Below are 24,979 nucleotides of genomic sequence, written 5' to 3' on the forward strand. Positions count from 1 at the left end.
GCAAAAGTAACTTATTACTATGGCAGTAATATTAATTCTTGGTTTGAGTGCTTTGTTTAACTAAAATGAAATACTTCCTCTGCCTCAAACTGAGATGAGGAAAAATTGAGGAAACATTGTTTTTCTTTCAAAATAAAATGCAATGTTCACACTTTTTATCCACTCTGTCATCATGTTTTTTGTCAGAGGAGATGGGGATGAAAATTGGTCATACTTTCAAATGGCCTACAATGCGTTGTCAGGAATTTATTCATCTGCAAGTTTTCATCTGTTACTAGTCATAATCATACACCAGAAGACTAAATTAAAAGCTCACAGGCAACAAAATTTCAGGTGTTAATTGTCTTACAAGTTGTCATTTTTCTACATAAATCAAGTTCAGCTGGAACCATTCCTGCAAAAGTGAAGATACGGTTTTGGATGTAGATGTATCAGGGAATTCCATGGAACCTTGTCAACGAATATTGATCTATGGCCATTTTTTGTCGTGGCTTCTATCTGTGGGAGGATCCAACATTTTATTGTCACACTTTTTTAATGTGCTCTGTGTGAACGTAGCACTGTCTTTCTGTGAATTGACAACTGAGCCATGAGAGAAGAGTAGCAACATGTATGTTATACATACGTTTTTCCAAAGACACATCATGCTCTATACCTCTTTGTGCATGTGCAGAAAAATTGCATTGTCCTACTTAATTAATTTTCTTCCCTCCCTGTCCCCCTCCCAACCCCCCCCAGATGTAATCTTGTACAAATGAAAAGGAAAAATCCCATATGGCAAGTCTGAGCCACCCAGCCCTTCAACGTAGAACTAAAAGTAAGTATACAAAAAAAAAGGAGTCATGAAGGAGGACCTAGTTCATACCGATTTTGAAATGACCTGAAAACAGTCTTGAAAAAATTAAGAGTATCATTGTCAGGCCAGTATAAAATCAAAACATGGTTACCCAAGTCACGTTAGGAGCTTCTTTTTAGAGAAATAAACGCCAAAAATAATTAAGATCTACTTTATTATTATTGTACTTCAAGCCCTTGTATTGTAAATTTGATACTATATGGTCTAGTATGTTTAAAGATATTTGTAAGAAAGTTCAAGCAAGACATACAACATTGTTATGAAAGCAGATGAGAGTTTACAATAAGCTTCCAACCTAATAGTATACTATGGACTTTCCAGGACTGAGTCAAGGGTTTCAGGTCAAAAGAACGAAAATTTACCAGAGTGCTTTTGGCAGAAGGAGTGATATATGCGGTTCTACTTGAACTTCCTAAATTATAATTATGAGTCAGGGGAATACACTTCATACATGAAAAATAGGTTTTCAATACATGGAGTTAAAAGTTCCCCTTGACTCTGAGTTTAATCATGACATATGATATTAATGCATTTACCAGAATGGACAAAGAAACGGAAAAAGTGCTATCTTTGCCTGGAAAGTTCCTTCCCATTTTATGAATATTTTACTTGAATAAAATGAACTCAGTTGTTACATTAAAATAAAATTTATATGGTAACCAATATGACTCCACTGCAGAAAAATAAAGCAATCCAATCTGTGTCCTAAGGACACTGTATTCTCAATAGAAACTAGTCACAGACATTAAACAAGCAAACAAACAAAACACACACACACACACCAAACAAACAAACCAACCAAACAAAAGCAACACAAAAACGTAATAAAAGGAAACTAAGAGTAATCACCACAGGCCTTCGAGAAAGAATGAAGGAAAAACTTACGTGGTTTGTTTTTATTTTTATTTTTCCTCCTAATTAATCTGAAGGATTTCACATGCACTTGATTTTTAGGATAATCTTGAAAAGAAACAGTTTAGCAGTCATGAACTTGTGGAGACTCTCACAAAATATGTGGTTTGAATTGAATGTGCAGCCTATAAACCCATGAGGATGTTGAAAGCCTCTTTAAACTGGTTATTCCCAGTTAAATTGTTAATTTTCATGATATTTCTTACAGATGTGGGACTAATGTTTATTCTTTTTGATGTTTAAGTGGATGCCAAAAGTACTTTTGTTATTATTTAACTTCCAGATTTTCTATAGGTTGTGGAGTTGAATGAAACCCAGAATTTCAGGGTTTTTCCTGATGTTTCATCTTCTTGTACCTGTTTTGTAGACCACTGTAAAACATTAAATCAGAATTTTTCTCATGGAATATTACAGTTTTTTAGAACTTTAGTGTCCTCTTACAGAACATCAGGAAAACTCCAGGTTGATTGTATTAACTACAACCGACATGAGATCCTAATGGAGGTACAAAGTATGGAGTGTTACAAAAGAAATAACTTTGAAAACTTGACATATAGGACAGAGGTTGTGTTAGTGCTAGATAGCCTTGCAGCTAATCTCACTAGCTACATTCTTTCCATTTTTTCTCTGTTTGAAGTCAGATGGTAAGCTAGGAACGTTCCACAGAAGAAAATGCAAAGGAAAACTGAGCACTCAAATTCTGTTCATATGTTTGTTTTATACTTGCTATGGTTTGGCGGTATAAATCTATATTTGTTTCAGATCTGTATTTCTTTGGTTATTTTATGGTTAAATCTGAAAGGCAGGTGGGGAATTTGAAGTAAATTGAAAATGAAATAGTTTTCAAATAGTTACTGCATACCACTTTGTTGATCTTGATCACAGGCATACTGTATTCAGTATGCCTGTGATTAAGATAATGTCTTAGACGTTTTTCTTAGATGCCTTAGATTTAACAGAATATGTCTGGGTTTTTTGTTTGTTTCTTTGTTTGTTTGTTGTTTTTGTTTTTTAAATCTAAGGGTAAATAGAGAAGTGCATCTTATAATTGGGAAGATTTCTCATTTAAGCTTCTGTTCAGACACATTATGAACAATATTGATTTTCCTGACCTCAGCTGAGCCACATGAAGACTTAGCCTAGGTTCCTCTCTACCTTAAACTTATCATAAATCTCATATGTGCCAATATTCTACATGTGAATGTTTTGTGCATATTAACTATTTTAAAATCACATTGTATTAAGCGACAGACCACTAAATTTATGCACAACAGGTTCATCTGTGCACTTCATGCATTATGAATAATAAAACAGTTATTGATTCTAATGACAGATTATTATAACATTAATTTTTTTAGTTGTGGAGGACATTTATTCAATTGATATTGTGCAGATATTTTCTAAAACAGCACAGCCACAGGAAGCTTTCCTTGTTCTGTAACAAGGTTGTTCATCATAATTACATTGTGTCAGCACACTCATATAGGTCAACTTGAGTTCAAAAAGATAGGATTATATTTTGTTATAAATGCATGCCTGCGTTTAAATGCTTCCCTCACCTTAAAAATTACTGTAGTTACAATTATACTGTAAATAATTCCTATTCTTTGAGGTTTTTCACCGTTATAATTTAGAAACGAGCTGTCACAGAAGAAAATGAGTATAGGGTTAAGCAAACTACAGTGTTTCAGTAACAGTATTTAATCTTACAAATTAGTGGGAAATATTGTTTGCCTTACTACTTTGGTATTTGTATGTATTTTCTCAGCCTCCCTTTTTCCAGGCTAAACAAACCCAGTTCCCTCAACCTTTCCTCATAAGACTTGTTTTCCAGGCCCCTCAGCAGCTTCACCATCCTCCTCTGCACTCTCTCTAGTACCTCAGCATTCTTCTTATGATGGAGGAGCCCAAAACTGAACACAGGATTCAAGGTGGGGCCTCACCAGCACCAAGTACAGGGGGATGATCACTTCTCTAGTCCCGCTGGCCACACTATTCCTGATACAAGCCAGGATGCTGTTGGCCTCTTTGGCCACCTGGGCACACTCCTGACTCATATTCAACTGGATGACAATCAACAACCCCAGATCCCTTTCCAGCTTTCCAGCCACTCTTCTCCAAGCCTGTAGCACTGCCTGGGGTTGTTATGACCCAAGTGCATGACCTGGCATGCCCCAGCCCAATGATCCAGCTGGTCCAGATCCCTCTGTATGGCCTTTCCGCCCTCCAGCAGATCAACACTCCCACACAATTTGGTGTCATCTGCAGACTTACTGAGGGTGCACTCAATCCCCTCATCCACATCATTGATATGGAGATTAAACAAAACTGACCTAGATACTGAGCCCTGGGAAGCACCAGCAAAGGGTACACCCATCCAGGCCATAAGCTGCAGCTTCTTCAGGAGATTGCTATACGTTATGGTGTCAAAGGCCTTACTGCAGTCTAAGTACACAACATCCACAGCCTCTCCCTCAGCTACTACTTGGATCATCTTGTCATAGAAGAAGATCAGGTTGGTCAAACAGGACCTGACTTTCACAAGCCCACATTGATTGGGCCTGATCACATGGCTGTCTTGTGCTGTGTGATGTCATTCAGGATGATCTGCTACATGACCTTCCCCAGAACTGAGTTTAGGCTGACATGACTGTAATTCCTTGGATCCTCCTTCTGTCCCTTCTTGTCAATGGGCGTCACATTAACCAAATTCAAGTCAACTGGGAATTCAGCAGTTATCACATTTTTGCATATTATTGTCATTAACACTGAATATAAATTGCCTTCCTTCCATGTTGTGGAAGATAAATTTGTCAGAAATTTATTTTTCTTGAAATATCAAGAGTTCACGTATGCTGTGTTTATGTGGTTGTATACTGTGATCTATTTATTGTATGATTTCTTCTCATTCCTTTTGTCTCTCCCAAAAGAAATAAATACCATGGCAGGAAACAAAAAAAAGATGGAAAATGAGCCTAAAATCATTGTCATTTAAAGCACATGTTACGGTACAATATACCTTCTGTATGGTTATTCATAGTAAGAGGATGTGGAAAAAAGGTAAGGAGATTTTTAGTTTGCTGCAGTAATAGAAATCAAAATGAAGTATTTTTTTTTAAACCATTGAAATCTCTGTGCACCACTTTGAAATAGCCAATTAACTTACATTGCATACTGGCTTAAATAAGCTGATCAAACACAGAAGCACTCCATCAGTCTTCATCTTGAACTCCAGTTAATGTATCATCCTCCTTTATTGATTTCAATGGTTTCAGTTGTTGATATGTTAATATATGTATTGGCAGTAGATTTTAATTTCTTTCTCTTTTCTTTAAGATGCAAAAGGCACAATATTCTTTGGAAAAAAACAAAAAAAAAAAAACCAAACAAATAAACAAACAAAAAATCCAGGAGGAATAATTATAGGATTATTATTCTACCTTCCCTGTCTCCTTTTATTTCTCCCTTCAATAAATAAAATAAATAGGAAGGTTGTGTTCTGGGAGAAAAATCACAGACAAATCCACATTGTTCTACTTCTATTCTAGCTCATCACAATTTAATATGTAAATTTATTAGCACTCACTTCATTGGAAAAGATCAGTGTTATTTCAAGCTTCAGAAATACACTGAGTAGATATTTCATTTTAATTAGTCTATATTTCCCACTAGTGTAGCTTGCAGTTCTCATCAGTCCCTGCTCTTTTGGCTAGGGAAGCTTGCACATTCCAAACTTACTCTGATGAAAACTTGAATTTACCTTAATGGTAGAGAGTATTGGGGATTTCTGTGCATATAGATCTCATACAGTTGTCTATACTGATAAATGTCATTTTGAATGGCATCTTGCAGCTCTCAGGTTGATTGGATGTGAGCCCAAGGGCATAGGTACCAGGCAAAGATGATTTTACTAGGACAGTTTGCATAACAAGCAACTGTCATCTCATTAGCAAGCACAGGCATTTTTCCCACATGCTGTTTAACACATCATCACACCTGTTCACGCTTCATTGTCCCAAGAACTCAGGCAGCTTTCTGTTGGTTTTATTTTTTTATTCCTTGCTGAGAGTTGTCTATTCTGTGCCAGATTCAAATGTGTGAGATAAGTGCAGTTTATGCTTTAAAATATGATGTGCTGTGGATTCAGCTCTGAGGGGTGATAAAGACCAGGGTTATAATTTGAATAATAACCAGCATCAGTGACCATTTCATAGCTTTTCCTGCTACTTGCTGTCCTTTTGGAAACTGCATTGTCTATCCTCATAGTCTATAAAATTGACCAGTTTGCCAATGCTCAGATTGATACATAATCTTCTTTCTTGCTATAAAAGGCACCTTGAAGACCCAGAGTAGGATTTTGCTACAAAAAGGAACTCAAGGTACCATCAGGTTCTGCACAAGTCATTCTTTCAGCTTGTCAGATCCTTGTATGTGATGCAATGGTTGCCCAGCCCCTGTGCCAGCTTCAGCCCCGGGCTACACATCCTGGGGGAAGGCTATTGCCTTCAGACTGGGCTTGTGGCCCACTACTAGCCAAAATGCTATGTGTTACTGCTGTTGAGGTGTCTGGTTAGCCAAAATAAATGGCCAAGACTTACCTGTCCCCAAGACTTATCTGCAGAGTTGTGAAGCAAAGTTCTTTTTCATCCCTAAAGAACCAAGAGAAAAATGCACATTCCATGAGCTGAGGTCACAGAAGCACATGGATGGTAACAGGGAAAAATGTGAGGAGTGGATTGCAGCTGGGCATCTGGAAAAGGTAGGAAGAAGTGAATGAGAAGGTGTGGGGGAAGGCTGATTTCACTGCTAAGACAGGTGGAGGAGTGCTTTGAAGAAAAGAAGGAGGAGGAGAGGAAGCCAGTCTTGATGAATTACAGTTCCTCATGGCCCACCTACTCAGCCAAGTTGTTCTGACTGTCCAACTTACCCTTTTCATTTACTGATGACTGAGGAGGCAACTGCATGCATGTTGCTTTTCTCAGAATAAGCACAAGTTAGCCAGGTGTGGAAATTCAGGAGGAAACAAGTCTCCAATCTGGTACATTAGTGGAAGTGTTTCTTACTGTTTTTTATCTCTTGGTGTATAAAAAAAATAGCAAAGTATCCTCTATACATGTCTTGTGGTGTTCTGCTAATGTAAAAATATAGCTTTATTTAGTTCACTTTTGCCTTTCAAAGTATACTTTTGAATACACAGTATTCTACAAGTGCTACAGTATTTCTGCATTTTGTCATGTCCCGTTTCTTAATAAATCAAAAACAGATAGCGTTAATGTGGCAGCTGCACATCCCCCTGCGATCTGGAGCCTTCAATGGGGCAGTTGATGGCTCTTTAGCAATTTTTGTGCCCCACTGTGCCTGTCCCCACGTACACAACCAGGGTGGTACCAAGGTGCTGACAAGTCACATACTCCTCTACCCTGGGGCAGTGACTTCACCTCCATAAGCTGATGGCACGGAAGGGGTGGGACCTTTGGTTATTTGACAGGGTCATTAACAAAGGAGGTGCCCAGAGTAGCTGTGGAACTTCTGGACCATGTTGTAATGCCCACAGCCAGATCTGACCTTGCTATAAAATGGTGTCCCTACCGAAGGCCCCCTTTGAGTGGTCTTCGTGGAGCAGCTGGTCTGTGAACTGGAGCCCTCTCCTTAGACTAAGACACGGTCTAAGGAGACTGCCTGGGACTGAGAGCACCTCACCTCCTAGTTTGGGTGAGTGGTTATTTACTGGATATATCCTTGAATGAGCCCTCGCCTAACTCAGGTGGGTGATTATTTCTTGTGGATACCCTGGAGTGGGTGGCCTCCAATTTTGTTTCTTGTGAGTGCACATGGTGGATCCTCATTATTCTTATGTTGTCATACGCCAAGAATCTCCTCAACTGATATTCGAACCTGCATTTTCTGTTGTCGGAGTTCTAAATAATTGTTTAACCCCTGTTTCTAGTTGGTTTACTGGCTACAGTTTTCTGTCTAGAAAAATATCTGTTTTGGAACTTGTTGTCTGCCTAAAATTTACTTTCGGGGTGCCTTCATGACAGTTAACAACTGGGTTCAGTGAATAAAATCTGCATATTCTATTGTACTTCTACAGGGAATGTTCTGTGTGTTGGTGCCCAACACATTTACTTTTGCCATCTCTTAATATGTTGGTATAATCAAGTAGAAAACATAATATGGCAAGTGACTTACGAGTTCTGAACCCTCTATGTCAGGATTTGCCCCATTTTTTAAAATAGTTTTCAAAAACAGTAATTTGCTGTCACCCAAACTGTACCAGAGACTGAGTCTTGTGTGGTTACTTCATAAAAATCCAGTTTTATTTTTTGTGTATCTGCCATCTTGATGAATATTTTCCAATCTGGTCCTTGCAGATATCTCTTAATAAATGAGGTTTAATTTTTAGTGAAATAGCTGTATCTTATGCTGTCAGTCAGGAATGATTTGAAGAGCACAACTCCTCTCCCTCTCTTATTTTCTTTTCATATGTTTTTCATTATAGAAAGGTCAGAGATGATACATCAGAACAGATCAAGGGATCTGGTTATTGCTCATGTGTTGTGCACCACAGACTCTTCCAGCACATTTTCAAATGAAAGGCTGATGGCTTTTCTCTCACAGTTGAGAGCTGTGTTTCTGAAATGTTCCAAAAATGCTTTGCCTTTTTGGTTCATTTGTCTTCGCATTGGACCAGCAGGAGGTTGGTACTTCTAGGACCCGGGTACGAGACTGATATTCAATTACTCACTTAGGTCCCCATTTAGAAAGAACTGAGCTGCTGCCAGAACTTCAGGATAAATAAATGATAAAGGATAGTGTAAATATTTAGTTTCTGCTCCTTCACTTACTAGGGAACCAGAGTAGTTTCTGCTTGCTTGCAGGATTTATGCAGTGCTTCTGCCTGCTGCTTCACATTGCTCTGCAAATCCTAAGAAGGTTGTATCCCACTGTGTTACAAAAAAAGGCCTCAAGCAGAAAACATGAATCTGCAATCCTCATTTATTCCATACCAGCATAAAGTGAACAAGACACTATCCTTCCGACACCTAGTCTGCTGGCAATGTAGCCTGGAAGACTTGATCTCAGAAAACTCATCAGAATTTTGTTATTTGATAGGAAAACCTGAATGTTTCAGGAACCATTCACATCCTTCATCTTTTTTAGAAATATCCTGATATTAAGAATGTAGAAAAGCAGCTGTCAAACCTATAACATTTGGACTTGTACATCCTCTAATGTGTCATACCACCATGTCATTGGGGATTGAGCGTGTGACTTTTTGCATTTTGTGCTTTTTTTCTGCCCTAGATGGTTCTTCTCATTTGTTTAGCTCTTTGCTTTTACCCTCTGGCCAGTCCATATCATTGTCAGCTGTCTTTTTCACCACAGGTACATAGTATTAACCGTGATTCTGTGTTTTGTAATTCATACAGGTGCATTGGAAATTCTGCTGTCTCTGAAGAAAATTTAGCATCGCCTATGAGGAGACGAAGTCCATGGCACATTTTGAATGTTCCGTGTGTTCATAGTGTGATTGTTGCAACCATTAAAGAAAGGAACAAAACTCCCATATGACCCAGAACCAATGTGATGAACCCTTGTTGATGTCACATCCAAAGACACTTCAAAATAGCATTTAATGCTATTTAATGTGCAGCTGGATTGACTCCACTCAGCCTACTTCAAGGCACAAGCCAGGATGTCAGGAGATGATCATATTGCATATTGTAAAAATGCAAAAGGTAGATATGTCTAAATATGATGTCTGTTTCCCTGAAGACTTCAGAGGAGATTTGAAGGAATTTATATTATTGCCTTTCATTCACTTTCCTTATCTCCAAAGAGGGTCAGCACTGTTTTTAACAAATAGTCTGGCATTAATCACTTCTACTACTCTCAGAAGTATTCTCATCATAGATCATAGTGGTCCTCTGCAACAGCCACTACATGCTTTGTTTTACAGTTTTCATGTAGTAAAGCTGGTTCAAAAGTGTATTGCCAGCTATGGAGATGAAAAAAATGCCTCTCATAGAAGTCATGTGTTATTTTATGGGATCAAATGCCAGCAAAATAGACAACAGCAAAGCTTCATGTAGAGAAGCAAAGACTGTGGGACACTTTTCTAGAAAGAAGCCCTACCATTCTTTGTAAGGATCTCTGATGGAGATCCCACTGTAATACTAATGCCAAAAGGGCTGCTACTCTCCCTGGAAGGATAAGCAAGTGAGGGAAGAAATGTCATTTTATTTGCAATTAACACTAGTGAAACTGCTTCCAGAATACTGTGCCCAATTCTAGTATGCATATTTTACAAAGGTTCTTTAAAATTTGGAGAATGATGAGAGGTGACTTGATGATACAGCTTAAGTACACCCATTAAGGGGAAAAACTGAGTAATGAAGGGTTCTTTCACTGAGAAGAAGAGAGGAAGAGGAAGAGGGAGAGGGAGGGAGAGAGGGAGGGGGAAGAGGAGATGAGGGAGGAAGAGAGGAGAGGAGAAGGAGAGGAGAAGGAGAGGAGAAGGAGAGGAGAGGAGAGGAGAGGAGAGGAGAGGAGAGGAGAGGAGAGGAGAGGAGAGGAGAGGAGAGGAGAGGAGAGGAGAGGAGAGGAGAGGAGGAGAGGAGAGGAGAGGGAGGGAGAGGGGAGGGGAGGGGAGGGGAGGGGAGGGGAGGGGAGGGAGAGGGGAGAGGGAGAGGGAGAGGGAGAGAGGGAGGAGGGAGAGGAGAGGGAGAGGGAGAGGGAGAGGAGAGGGAGAGGAGAGGGAGAGGGAGAGAGGGGAGAGGGAGGAGAGGAGAGGGAGAGGGAGAGGGAGAGGAGAGGAGAGGAGAGGAGAGGAGAGGGAGGAGAGGAGAGGAGAGGAGAGGAGAGGAGAGGGAGAGGAGAGGGAGAGGGGAGGGGAGGGGAGGGGAGGGGAGGGGAGGGGAGGGGAGGGGGAGGGGAGGGGAGGGAGAGGGAGGGAGAGGGAGAGGGAGAGGGAGAGGGAGAGGGAGAGGGAGAGGGAGAGGGAGAGGAGAGGGAGAGGGAGAGGAGAGGGAGAGGGAGGAGGGAGAGGGAGAGGGAGAGGGAGGAGGGAGAGGGGAGAGGAGAGGGAGAGAGAGGGAGAGGGAGAGGAGAGGGAGAGGGAGAGGGAGAGGAACCAGTGGCTTGAAGTCAAAGCCAGATCAGTTAAACTTGAAAATATGGAACATTTTGTTTTCTTTTTAACAGTGTGGCCATTAAACTCCTGGGACCATTGGTGAATTGCCCGACTATTACTGCGTGCACAGTGAAAACTTATTAGAGAATAAAGTTTAGGCAAACACAGTGTGCTGGTTTGACTGAAAATGAGGTAATTTTCTTCACGCAGTTAGAAAACTTTCTATTCATAGCTAGCAATGGTCATTATTTGGACTTAGTTTGAGAGCAAGCAATAACACCCAAGCACAGAGTTAATGTTTTTAATTGCTCTGATCTGAGAGCCAAGGACATTCTGAGTGCTCTGCCCACAGGTGTGAGGCAGCAAGGAAGTGGGGCAGAGATAGGGCAGATTTTGACTGACATCTAGACTGATCAGTAAGAGTATTCCATCCCAATTAGTGTCATGCTTCATATTTAAGAAGAGTGGGGGCCTTCCAATTTCTGTCTCACTCTCTCTCTGACGTGTTCTTGCTCTCGCTCTGGGGTGCTTTCTCTCTTGAACCAGGGGAGTTTGGTGTGGGACGTTCAGTTTGGCTTTCTGCCATTTTGCAGAGGCCTCTGAGCCTTTCTAACTTTTTGCTTTTTTTTTCTCTCTTTTGGGATCGGGGACCAGGTTCCACTTCCTGGGTCTGGCTGCTTAGTGTGGACAGAGTTCATGAAGAATTGCCTCAAGTATCTTTTATTTCAATTTTTATATATATTTACTAGTTCTATATTAGTACTTTGATATTTTATTAAACTGTTTCATCTCAATCCAAGTTTCTCCCTTCCCTTTTGATTGTCTCCTCTATTGGGGGGGAAGTGGGAGGGACTGGGTGAGTGACTGGTTATTGTGGTTGTATTGCTAGCTTGGGTTTAAACCACAACACACAGATTATACTCCAACCAAATGTAAGTTAATGAGCTCAATACAAAACTAAATACATGGAATTTAAGATCTAATGGTCCCTTCTGGCCTCAGTCTGTAAACTCCAACTGCTAATTAAGTGACCGTTTTTCCTGAGTAAGGACCTCACTAACTAACTGAAAAGTAAGAACTTAAAATTTCTTATTGCTCTCTGTAAAAGATATTTGGCGTGCCATGCCAACACTGTCTGCTGGCATGATACAGAATTTGCATAGCTGTTCAACAAACAACATCAGCAAGTGAGAACATCTCTTTTCCAAGAAAAAAAAATGGAAACCACTTGAAAATTATAAGAACATAATTTAAATGCCATTAGGGATGTTTGCTCACATTTTGTATTACAGGAGTCAAATGTGTAACCCAGAAACAGCTCTTGCGTTATGTTTTGCTTTAGAAAACTAGACATAGATCCCTCAGGCACTGTTTTTGCAGGCGATCCCATGTGTGACATAAGCAGTATGGGGGAAAATAAAGCAAAAGTGCTCTTTGACAAAGATTCTCCAGACAAGTTTTTTTCAATGGATAGGAGAAAAGGAGACTCTACTTATAGTTTCCAAATGAAAATCCAACTGCTCTGTAGTTTTCAGGCTCTTTGGCTAGGCTATTTTCTTTCCCACTGAGAAACACTTCTAAAACTCATGTGGTTTATTTGAAGATTAGTGTGGAAAACATTTAACATCTGTCTGCTATCTTCTGACAGGCTGTGTAAAGATGTATTTCAGCAAAGTGGATTGCAAAACTCATGATCTCAACTTGAACCATTTTATGCTGGTTATATCTGTGCAGGGAGGCATAAGTCTGAGAGATGAGTAATTTTCTTTTTGAAACTATCTTGTTTTCAATTAGCCTTTGGGAGACCTCCTGTATGTATTGACATCAGTACCTTTTCCTAACATGTCAAAATGAATCACTGCATTGAAAAGAAAACTTAGGAATACAAGTCAAGGGGATTTGTGAGCTCGAAAATCTCCACTATAAAGCAGGGTTAGGGAGGACATCTCCATGGAGGACTCATTGCAAAATGAGGAAGGTTTCAAAATGAGGAAGGTTTCTCACTTTGACTAGATATCCTGAATCTGGAATACCAGTAGAAGATATTTTTGTAGGTCATTAACCTTTTCTTCCAAATGTTTTGACTTTTCTGTCATGAGGTTACTTTGTATTTTTGAAATAATGAGTTCAGGCTTGCCAGCCTCAAATCATGTAAGAAAGAAAAAGATTCAGCCATGGGCAGTGTCATTTCTTTTTGGCTTAGTTTGTGCTTTTTCTTTTTCTTTTTCTTTTTCTTTTTCTTTTTCTTTTTCTTTTTCTTTTTCTTTTTCTTTTTCTTTTCCTTTTCCTTTTCCTTTTTTCTTTTTCTTTTTCTTTTTCTTTTTCTTTTTCTTTTTCTTTTTCTTTTTCTTTTTCTTTCCTTTTCCTTTTCCTTTTCCTTTTTCTCTTTTCTTTTTCTTTTTCTTTTTCTTTTTCTTTTTCTTTTTCTTTTTCTTTTTCTTTTTCTTTTTCTTTTTCTTTTTCTTTTTCTTTTCCTTTTCCTTTTCCTTTTCCTTTTCCTTTTTTCTTTTTCTTTTTCTTTTTCTTTTTATTTTCCTTTTCCTTTTCCTTTTTCTTTTTCTTTTTCTTTTTCTTTTTCTTTTCTTTTTCTTTTTCTTTTTCTTTTTCTTTTTCTTTTTCTTTTTCTCTTCCTTTCTTTCCTTTTCCTTTTCCTTTTCTTTTCCTTTTCCTTTTCCTTTTCCTTTTCCTTTTCCTTTTCCTTTCCTTTTCCTTTTTCCTTTTCCTTCCTTTTCCTTTCTTCCTTTTCCTTTCTTTCCTTTCCTTTCCCTTCCTTCCTTTCTTCCCTTTCCCTTTCCCTTTTCCCTTTCCCTTTCCCTTTCCCTTTCCCTTTCCTTTCCCTTTCCCTCTGCCTTCCTGCCTCTTTCTTTTTCCCACAAGTCTGGGCTTTCAGAAGAACAATACTTTTCTGTTTTAGAGTATTTTCACAGCCATGAGGTCCAGAAGTAAACATTTATTAGGAAAAAAAAAAAACACAAAAACAAAAAACAAACAAACGAACAAACAAAAAAAATAAGCCTCTTATAAGGACTCTTCTGAAATTGCTTGGTTCCTGGTGTTTGGAATACATGGAACACTGTGACTGTCAGTAAAATCGGAATGCTCGTGCTGTTTAGGTGTTTCTTCTTTCGTGCACTGTGTTTTTAATCTTTCTGAAGGATCTATGTGTAGTCTCAGAACCAACACAGCACCATATGTTTTTGTACAGTTTATTGGTATAAATGCATGCAGAAACTCTAATTGAACTTCTTATTCTTATTCTTATTCTTATTCTTATTCTTATTCTTATTCTTATTCTTATTCTTATTCTTATTCTTATTCTTATCTTCTTATCCTTATCCTTATCCTTATCCTTATCCTTATCCTTATCCTTATTCAATAAATACTTGACTTTTGGGGTTGCATCTTCTGTTTCCATTTGCTGAACTTTAACGATTTCTGAATAACTTCATCATATGTCTGACGTGCAGAAGTATTAAGCTTGGGAATGCACTGGCTAACACTGAAGAAGGCAAACATACATACCAGGGATTTCCCTCTGCAGGATAGTCAAATTATTTTTAGCACAAAACTCTTAAGGCAACTTTTAAAATCTATATGAAATCTTCCTTTGTGGCTAAAGAACAGATTGGGTTCATCCTGCTCTCATACCACATTTGTGAAACCTTCAGCAAACTTATCATCCCCATTTCCTTAAATCTGATTTCCTGGCACATGACCCACAATTTTCATTGTATTCTTTGTTTTTTGGAGTGATTTTATGAGTGTGTTTCTATGACACAACTGGGCGACTGAGGAACAAGAGGAGGGCTGGAATCTAAGTCAGTGTGAGTATTAAGTCACTGAATATGCAGGCTGTATACAGAGGCATGAATATGACCACTTACCAGCAGCTGTTGGGTCACTAAAGTACTTTATGTTGCAGTTCAGTGGTGAATTTTGGGGGTTAAATAGGGAATTTTTGGATGAGCTTTCCAATTTAAAGCTTTATCCAAGACAGTATGAGATGAACTTTTAAGGCAATACACAGTTAAAATTACTGCAGTAACAAATAATCTGAAAGTACACAAACAAACTTCCTTTTTATTTTTGGAACTCTAAATACCTTTACCATTGTAAAAATACAGACAAGGTCCACCTCTGCAGAAGTAAACTGCACTTAGTTTTGTTAATAAGACTCCTGCTCCTGCTAAATCCCCAAAGGAGCATTTAGGTCTAGTGGGAAAATAGGGGTATGATGACACCTCAAAGATGGCAGCTTCAGTTCAAGACTGAAAAGAGTAAATCTATCTCTTATTCTTCTACATGTGTTGCATCCACAAGAACACCTGATCACTTGATCTATTTGCAGATCTGTTCGTTGGTGAGGAAAAAAATGCTATTTCTCATGCCTTCCATTATTTATTTACTCTTTTGTTCACTGGGTGCTCTCAGCGGGAGGCAAGTCTCAAATATTAGCTCCCTTAGACTTTCTGTAATCACATATGGCTTTCATAGTGGTATTTTAGAATGAGATCATCATAGCAGTAAAAGCAGTGCACAAAATCTTCCTTGTCACTAAACATACCATAACACTTAGATGATTTCAGAACAAGCAAGTAATTAAAGGAAAAAAATGGTGAGCTATTTTTAAAGGTCTGGATTTTAGTTTTTTATATCTTGTCTGCTATTTTAGCAGCCAGGACTGGAAGGTAGCAATTGCAATGTTGGATTCAATTCTGTGCTTTCAATGAGCTGGCAATTGACTTTAGCTGTAATTATTGGCTTCTTACCAGTATTTACAGCTGTACAGTTATGCTCAGTGGTTCAAACCTCATTTTTGGGGTTTATCTGTATTGTTCTACTACTTTCGTAATTACCTTTCATCACTTTTATTTAGATCTTGCACGGACATATAATTATTTGAAATGAAAAATTCTCTATGGATTTCTATAAATTACAAATATGTCATGTGCTATGTTACTAGATGAAAGGTCAGCAAGCCAATTTGTTCCCTTAGTAGAGTATTTGCTGGAGATTGGACAACGATTCTCTGCAAGAAGCTAGCTATTGTAATTCTTGTCTTTTATTCTAGGTAAAATAATAGCTAAGGCTGATTGTGGAACAGAATTAAAATACTTCTCAGACAAAGTGTTCTAAAAATTCCTAGCAGTTCCTAGTGAATATTTTGTGAATGACTAGCTTTTGCAATAGCTGGTAAAGTTGTAGAATGCACACAATTATTTTGAGATCACTAACACAGATTGATAAACCTCATTTAAAATGTTTTAAATCTGCGCTGGATATTATTCTGTTGTTATCTGCTGAAAGCTTGGATTCACTGGAAAGAAACAAGTCAAGAAACATGAGTGAGGAATTAATGATCAGACCCTGGAGAGACAGAAAATTATTTTGGTCTCAGCTGATTAAAATATCTTTGAGTACAAGAAATGGGTTGAGAGGATATGACTTTAGAAAGAATAAATCTCTTGTTCAGGCACTGGAATGGGATTCAATTTCCCATTCTGCCACTCAGCACCTCAGTTCCTGCACTCTCCTGCTGTTCAATAGGTAATAGCACATATTCATCCCTGTATTTAGTATGTACATGTACCTTGCCATGCATAGTGTGCTGGTGATCTTGTCAACTGAGTGCATTCATATAATACAAGTGACAACAGTGATAGCAATAATAGTGGGGAAGAGGACTGACAGGCCTAGCAAGGAGCAGAGTCCTGGGAGCTGGAGATCCTCTTCTTCATCTGGCCCCTTTGCTCTGCACCAGCGAGAGATGGGCAGAAACATAGGAGGTGGGTGAGGAGAGCCTGGGAAGGTTCCAGGATGAGTAAGCAGCATCTGTGGCTCACCAGAGTGATGCAGCTACGTGCAAGCCCTGCACTTGGCTCATTGACCTTTAAGAGGCTTCCCCTCCTGGTCCATACTACCTCCTGTGCTGAGCTGTGGTATCAAAGCCACAATGTCAAGGCAAAATGTCCATGCAGTTCACAGACAGCTGAATGACCAGTCGCAACATTTCTGATGTTAAAATGTTTTTTGTTGTTGTTGTTTTTCCAAATTAAAATATACAGCATTGTTCACTGAAAGATTTCTGTTGTTTCTTTTTACCATCACTCTTCAGCATTTAGAGGCTTCCTTTGTTTTATAAAAAGCCCAGATGCTGATACATAATTGCAATATTAATTGGTATAATAGTTGGATGGTAGCAGTCTGTATCATTGACAATCTTGTCCTCACGGCTTGAGTTTTGAGCTCGGAGTCCTGCAGAGCAGATAAAAGGGCTAAAATGAGCCTGACAGTGGACCGGCTCCTAGTTGGAGTGTTTTAAAAACCTTGTCTTGCTCTGAGTGACAACTGATAAAAATGTTTTCTAATGTGCCAGAAGCCTGGCTTTGTCAAAGGTCTAAAGGACAGTACTGTGTTAGTGCTATAGATTCAACCGCAGCCCAGCAATTGCTGCTATAACAAGCAAACTGCGAGGATGTCTCCAACGTCTCTTTGTCTTCCCTGCTCTGGTGAATCTTTCATGTGCTTTTCTCTGTGATTTTCCTCCCTCCTCACTGCTTTACTAATTAAAATTCTAATCACTTTGACAGCCAGAGCCAGGAAAAAAAAAAAAAAAAAATCATTCTTCCATGTTGGAGAAGGTAATTTCAAGGTGTTTTAGCTGCCAAAGAAAAGAATGGGAATTAGACAAAGAAACTGGTTGTAAGAAAGGGATGAGTTAGCTATTCTTCCCCCTTCTACTATAATAAAATATTAAATTTCTAAAGTAAAAAAATAAAAAAGGATTAATCCTATGCATTATTGCTATATATATAGAGACAGTATAACCTGATTTAGCTTTTTGAATAAGGGAAGGTTTTGTGTGCTTTTGTTAACATCAAAATTATTTACTTACATTGTAGTGAATGCAATGTCAAACATCTAACTTGGTTTGATGTGTGATTGCTGATGATACGTATTACTTGCTTTTGTGAACTGTGGTTGGGAATATTAATTTAAAATGTACAGGAGCCTGCAGATACATATTTAAAATGATAAACAGTTCTTGATGCAGTGTTGTTGGTTTCACACTGCAGAAATTGTGATATTAGAATTTTTAAAATGTAAAATATCACGGTGTTCAAATCTTACCAGCTACTCCTTCAGGCATTTTCCTGGATTGGTAAAGCTAATTTTTAGACCTACATATCTCTTCAATGTGTATGCTTTTGTGGTGAACTTTAATAACATGCAGTTGTGTTAGAATAGAAAAACGTGATGGTCTCTGTGGTACAAACATATAGGCTGAACAGACCAACATATACTTGTCCTCAAAGAAGCACACTGACACACAGTGTGTTTGTCCCTGCCATCACATCTGTCTCAGGTATACCTCACAACCAGGGTAAATTGTCTGAGAGTTAGTTCAGTTCAAATAAATACTACATTAGTTTTTACCTCTTGCTCAAACTATATCCAAAGCTTATATCAACAAATATACGGTTCACTTCCGTTACTACCGTTTTGTTCCAGCATTTATGGTGAGGAGTTAGAGGGTTTTACAGAGTCGAATCTGGTGGTATTTAGAGCCAGCATTTTTTAACATGTTTGAACTTTTTTCTCCAGCCTTAGGATAAAAGGGGACAGAGGAGAAGATCACACTTTGAGTGTTGGGGTTGTATTGTGTTCTGCTATTTGTATCAGGACTGTTTTTAGACAATGTGGAAATGCTTCTATAGCCCCAAGCTTGCAATCAGAAAAGCTGCAGAGTTTTGCCCTGCTGCCTTGCAGCTGTAGCTGCTTTGTAGGGGTGCGTGTTTCAGAAAATGCACATCCTTCTCCTTATCATCTTCTCAACCTTTTCATAAACACACCATGACAGAATTGTAACAGTTAGTTCAGCTGTTTTGACAAGTCTTCAACAACTTTGCTAGAGGCCATAATTTGTCTTTTACTGGCTGATGAAAAGGATTCTCTCCTCAAAGCTGTTTCCTTTCTCCTGTGTCTCTCACAGTGCTTTCTTCATTTATGTCTGACTTCAATGCAAAAGTGATTCCCAGTCTTATATTGAAAATGCTGGACTACTGGACCTTTCCTTCCAGGAACATATAGTGAGTGACTGAGGTTGTGTATGCTTGCTACAATAACTTTTTTAAAAAAAGCTAATGAGTGTCTTGCCGAAACTCAGCTACTTCACTCAACCAGATGAGATTTCACCACTACTACATGGCTGAATGTGTTGTTGATCAAGAAGTGGCAGTCATTGAAAGTACAGTGTACCATGGTACTGGAAAGCAATTGTTCCTCATTCTGCACCAGAAAAACCACTTTCATTTCTGAAATCCTTTTATTTTCACTGGAAAACAAAACAAAACAAAACAAAACAAAACAAAAAACAACAACAAAACCAACCAACCAAATAAACAAAAAACCCACAAAACAAAACAAAAGAAGAAGAAAAAAAAAAAAAGTGAAATCCCTTATTCTCCCCTGTGTTGAAGCCAAAAGAGAGGAAATGCAAACTTCAGACCAGCTTTTTCATGTTAAATTACAAACCAGTTTATTCTTTTTCTTCACCCTACTTGATTTCCCCTAACACAACATTTCAAAATGGGTATACAATATACACACAAAAGAGGAACCAGGAAGCTTAAGTACTTGGATATGCAAACCTCCTTGGTTTCAAATGAAAATGTTTGTATTGACAATGGGACTTTGATTACTTGGACACTCAGGTGATCCTCCCCATATCTATACAGTCTTCATAGAGCAAATGTGTACAGACATCTTTGAAAATTCCACTTTAGTAGCCTATGTTAAATATTGGGCAGGAAGTGGTTTAGATTATGTCTTTATTCAGGACTCAACATTCTAGGTTAACCAGAAATCTGTGGGTGGGAGTCAATGATGTGTCTTTAACTGAAAATTACTGAAATTGGAAAAAAAAAAAAAGGTTTTAAAAGTTAACCACAGTTTAAGGGAGTACTTATTTTGACTGATCTGATTAACGTATGATGAGTAAAAAGTGTCATCTAGATGATAACAATAAAGAAAGCATAAGAGCCACTGAGCTACAGTCAACAGACTCACCTCTGATACTACAATTCCATCTTCTAACAATACATCGCTTCATGTCTGGCTTTGAAATCAGATGATAAATCTTGTCTAAAGAGCTTTCTTTTTTATGCAAGAGAGAGTTTGGAAGCAAATAATTATTTACCAGCATTTTCTTCTTGACACTGTCAGCAACATGATATAGGTGGTATGGATGACTGATGTCAAATACAAAATTTTATTACAATAGATAAGGTTCTCAGATTGTGTAAATCTGACACTGATGGAGTTTCCGTGTATATATCAAATAAGGATCAAATCTGTTATTATAGTCTTATGGATACAAAGAATATAACTTGTTAAACCATTAAAGGAGAGCTAAGTATTAATTCACTAAAAATGGTGAGAGCTGCTCTGTCTTGGAAAAGGAGGGTTTAGACCCACTGAATTCTTAACCCAGAAAGGTGGCAAAATAGCCCAGGCAAGTTATAGAGAAAATATTTAAGAAAAAATTGTAGGTAATAACAGCAGAGCATTCTTTCAAAACTCTTGGTTAACCTGGAACTTCCAGTCAGGTTCAGGGATACAGGAGACCTGTAGGCATGTGGGGATCATAGGGGCCTCTGGAGGTCCTCTCTCCCAGCCTTTTGCTCAGAGCTGGGCTGTGGCCCAGAATAGGTCAAGTCACAGTATCACAGAATCATAGAATCACAGAATGTTAGGGATTGGAAGGGACCTCAAAAGATCATCTAGTCCAATCCCGCTGCCAGAACGGGAACGCCTAGATGAGGTTACACAGGAATGTGTCCAGGCGGGTTTTGAATGTCTCCAGAGAAGGAGACTCCACAACCCCCCTGGGCAGCCTGTTCCAGTGTTCTGTCACCCTCACTGAGAAGAGGTTTCTTCTCAAGTTTAAGTGGAACCTCCTGTGTTCCAGTTTGCAACCATTACTCCTTGCTTTACCATTGATTGTCACCGAGAAGAGCCTGGCTCCATCCTCGTGACACTCACCCTTTACATATTTATAAACGTTAATGAGGTCACCTCTCAGTTTCCTCTTCTCCAAGCTAAAGAGACCCAGCTCCCTCAGCCTTTCCTCATAAGGGAGATGCTCCATTCCCTTCACCATCTTTGTTGCTCTGCACTGGACTCTCTCCAGCAGCTCCCTGTCCTTCTTGAACTGAGGAGCCCAGAACTGGACACAATATCCCAGTCAGCTGTAGCCTTGTCTCATGGAGGCATAGAAGCCTCAGGAACAGAGTTTTCACCCCCTCTCTTCCTTGAAGCTCAGTCTGAGTTTGCAAGTCCCTGTGCTTTTATGTGTTCCTGTTACAGGATATTCTGAGTAGGGTCCCAGAGTCCCTTTGGTTGGAAACCTTCCACCTTTGTATAAAATAAATAAATAGTTGCTGAGCTGGAAAGAGAAAATAAACCTCAGTGGTGGTGGCTAGACCCTCAGTCTAATGAGTATTTAGCCATATATACACAAGGAGAGAACAGCTTCAGTATGGCCCAAAAGCCTTATCCTGTTTGACTGCCTTTGTGGTCTCTTGGGACAGAGGGATCTAAATGCCTTCAGACAGAGGTGGGATTGAACCCATCCAGGGCAAATACTCAAATCATTGAACTATTAAGTAAAACAGACCTGCTACTTCTCCTTCCCATTCTTGGAAACTCTGTGATTCCATTGCTCTTGTTTTTCTTATGAAATGGCCAGAAATGAAATGTTTCCCTATGGGTAAAATGAAACATGAGCATGACGCAGTTTGGGAGTAGTGGAAGCAGAGGAGTAGTTTTCACTTTTGTAAGACAGAAAACAAAGAAAATATAGTACATGGGCTTTACTTGAATGTATCAAATGCATATTATTATTTTTTTTCTTTCCCAAGTTTTGACCCCCCCCATATGAAAAATCAGTTATTTGCACAACCATACTCAGGGCTACTTCTATATCTGTATCCTCATATAAAGATACAGTTGCATAATAAATATTTAAAATCTGCCTTTTGCATGTCATGTGTAAGTTAGCCTCGGTATTTGAGGGGGTGGTGACTGAAGTCTGTATGTTTTTGTCAAGTGACAGTTGTGAGGAAGGTTTTTGGCAGTGTTTCACATGGCAGTTTCTGAATTCTCCTTCACTTCATTTGCTTTCTCGGCAGCCAACAAAATGGGTTGACACAAGGCAAATGCCTGCCAAAGAACTTCAACAGGAGGCAGTTTTTAATTAACAGGGGCCAAAGAAGGTGATAACCCCGAGGGTAGTGAGAAGAAATTAACATGGAAAAGCAGTTCTGTGCTTCCATGGGTCCCAAAAGGCCATTCGTATTAGTGGTGTCTGTTCTGATTGAACCTTTACTGTGTCTTTTTATTGATTCCCTTGTCAGAGTCTAACAAAAACAGTGCTAGCCATCAGTTGTTTGCTCATGGTGGCAGCTTATGGCTCAAAACAGCTTCCTCGTAAAACATTCAACACAGCAAGGTCTGTCATTGCGGTTAGCATTTCCCAGAAATTATTATTTTTGTTAGACCAAGAATAAAACTCAAAAAAATTAAAGCAGAAGCCTGCTGAAATGAAAGAAGATTTGGCCACAGTTTCTCTCCAAGTAACCATTTCAACTGTTGGCCTGGCTTAGAGTAAACTGTTTAAATTATCCTTTTTTAAACTTAGATTTCAGAGATGATAATCATATTGGCTGTTTCGGAAAGGATTTAGCCATTTAGCATATCTGGCACTTGTGGAAAGTATTTTTAAAAAATAATATCCTGTGGATAAATATTTCAAGTTTCTCTTCCTGGGATGAAAATTAATAATAAATAAAGCTTGTAAGAGCTTGAGGAAAAACATGCCTAGTAAGCAAATATAAATAAGTTAAAAAATAAATGTAATAAATAAATAAAAAGCCAACACCTTTATGCATTTCTGTGCCTGATCCAAATTCAGCTACTGCAAAAAGGTGAAATACCATTCTTAGCAACAGCTCTGGAAAATCCATGATTATTTTTAAATACTTCTGCTGCACAGTTGACTCCAAATAATAAAGAGAATGATTCAATAATATTTGACCAGCTTTATAGAGAAGTGCCCAGCATCTGCCCTCTTGCTTCTTAGACTCGTGGAAAAAGATTGTCATTACTTCAAAGGGAAGTACTGTTCCTATTTTCCTCTTCAGAGCTGGGGCCTAAATGATGATGTTCATTTGGCTAACTGATTTATTAGAAGAAAGTGTGGTTATCCCATTCCACTTGAAAGACTGTCAGCCTCAGGCCTTCAGATGCATTAGCTACTTAAATATACAGAGTCTGTCCTTGGAAAAGCATACACAGCTCCCATTGACTTCAGTGGCAATGACACCTTCAGAGTAAAAAGTTGGCCTCTATACTGCATCCTCTTTTTCTTTCAGCCCTCTTCACAAAAATTACGCAATACATGCTTTTGAGGACTGGATACTGATTGTTTTTTATTTACAGTAATTGTTTCCAATGTTAGCACAGTGCACCTCACCAGGGGTGCACACTAATGCCAAAAAAAAAAATCCAGTCTGAGCTTAAACACTCACTCGGAGAGACAGTGAAATGGAATGGGAAAAATGTCAATGAGTTTGCTGGTGGAAAACCCAGTGTTCACAGGAGCACGTATATACATACATGCAATGAGACACAAACACACTTACATAACATGTTTGAAAGTTTCATGTAATGAAACAGAATTTTTTTTTTCCTTGCAACTGACCAGAATTGTAATGAAGACATTAAAGGGTTTGTCTGTAAGCATTTTATCTTTCATGCTCCTTTCTAAAATATCATACCACTCACAAATAGTTTAAGCCTTAAGTTCCCTTGGCAGACTGGAGATGTCCACTGGATAGTGAGGAAGATCTGTGACCTGTTTGCTTTGACTACTTGCTACTCATGGTTTCTGTTTGGTTGGTTACATTATGGTAGCTGGCAATATTATCCTCTCTGGTTGTTTAACTGAAGAAAAAGGGAAAGAACACAACAGATAGTGATAAACCGTGGATAATTAATTGCTCAGATTGCTTTTGGGAATATAATCGTTAATAGTGTGATGAATAATACTCTATTTTCAGGGGTCAGAAAGAATGGCAACTTTGTACATTCATGCATTTGCTGTTTACCACGTTTGCACATACAAAAGCTTTCACAGCAGAAGTTTTCATGTTGTGTGAAAACAACATTCCGTATCAAAACATATTCAAAAGCAGCTGTTGATTTTAAGAATTATAATTTTTTGTGTTTATGAAAACAGGAGCTGGGCCATCCTCAGATATCTTCAGCCCATTCCCAGGACCAGTATAAGACAGACAGTTATCATTAACGTTTCATAATTTCTAATTCAACCTCAGTACTATTATAGAAGAGCTCTCTGCAAATCGACCTACCTAAATAGTGTCACTTCTGACTTTAATCAAATGGATTCTAATGCCAAACTATTAGTATCGCTATTATTTTACTGTGGTCCAGAAAGCATAGTTGGGAAATGGGCTAAGATCTGTGTTTATATCACACAGTTGATTAATTGTGTTTTTAAATGCAGTGTAATTTGCTTGCTCTTTTGAAGGAATTTTCTCCCCCTCGGAAGAGGTCATCCAAAGTAAATATTGTCAGTGACACTTGGCTTGCTGAGACTACAACGGCTAGATTACACAGCCATGTAACAAGGGCTGTTTGTTTATTTTTTATTTTTAGAAGAATTGGCAATTGATGTAAAACAATAGGAGCTTTGGTAACAAATAAGCTGCACATATCAGCATCCATTGTACATTTGAACCCATAAGAATTCATAGCTACTGTTTTTTATTTGGCAGCACATATTCTCAGAGATAATCCCTCTCTGCCCAGAGAACAGAGAGCTGTTAATGTGTTGTAGGAAACAGCATGAAGGTTTTCCTCCTTTTTTTTTTTTTTTTTTTAAAGTGCTTTCTAATTTCCAAATAAAAACCCTAGATGTTTTCTAGCTGAAAAAAAAAACATCTTGCATCTGGGCTGGCACTGTTTGCTATTATCTCTGTATGGCACCATAT

At 38.6% G+C, this 24,979-nt stretch overlaps 1 long non-coding RNA gene across 2 annotated transcripts in view; it reads left to right on the forward strand.

The window, feature by feature from the left end:
* Window positions 1-12,848, forward strand: part of LOC110361876 (uncharacterized) — a 28,047-nt gene extending 15,199 nt beyond the window's left edge. Inside the window, exons 2-4 of one of the 2 annotated variants that reach the window (XR_010469156.1) lie at window positions 739-817; window positions 9,202-9,510; window positions 10,976-12,848. This is a non-coding gene — a long non-coding RNA (uncharacterized LOC110361876). The remainder of the gene's footprint in view (window positions 1-738; window positions 818-9,201; window positions 9,511-10,975) is intronic. The other variant, XR_010469157.1, reaches the window with a different exon arrangement.
* Window positions 12,849-24,979: the final 12,131 nt, after the last annotated feature.

The sequence above is a fragment of the Columba livia genome, chromosome Z, assembly GCF_036013475.1.
Source record: "Columba livia isolate bColLiv1 breed racing homer chromosome Z, bColLiv1.pat.W.v2, whole genome shotgun sequence".
Classification (NCBI taxonomy): domain Eukaryota; kingdom Metazoa; phylum Chordata; class Aves; order Columbiformes; family Columbidae; genus Columba; species Columba livia.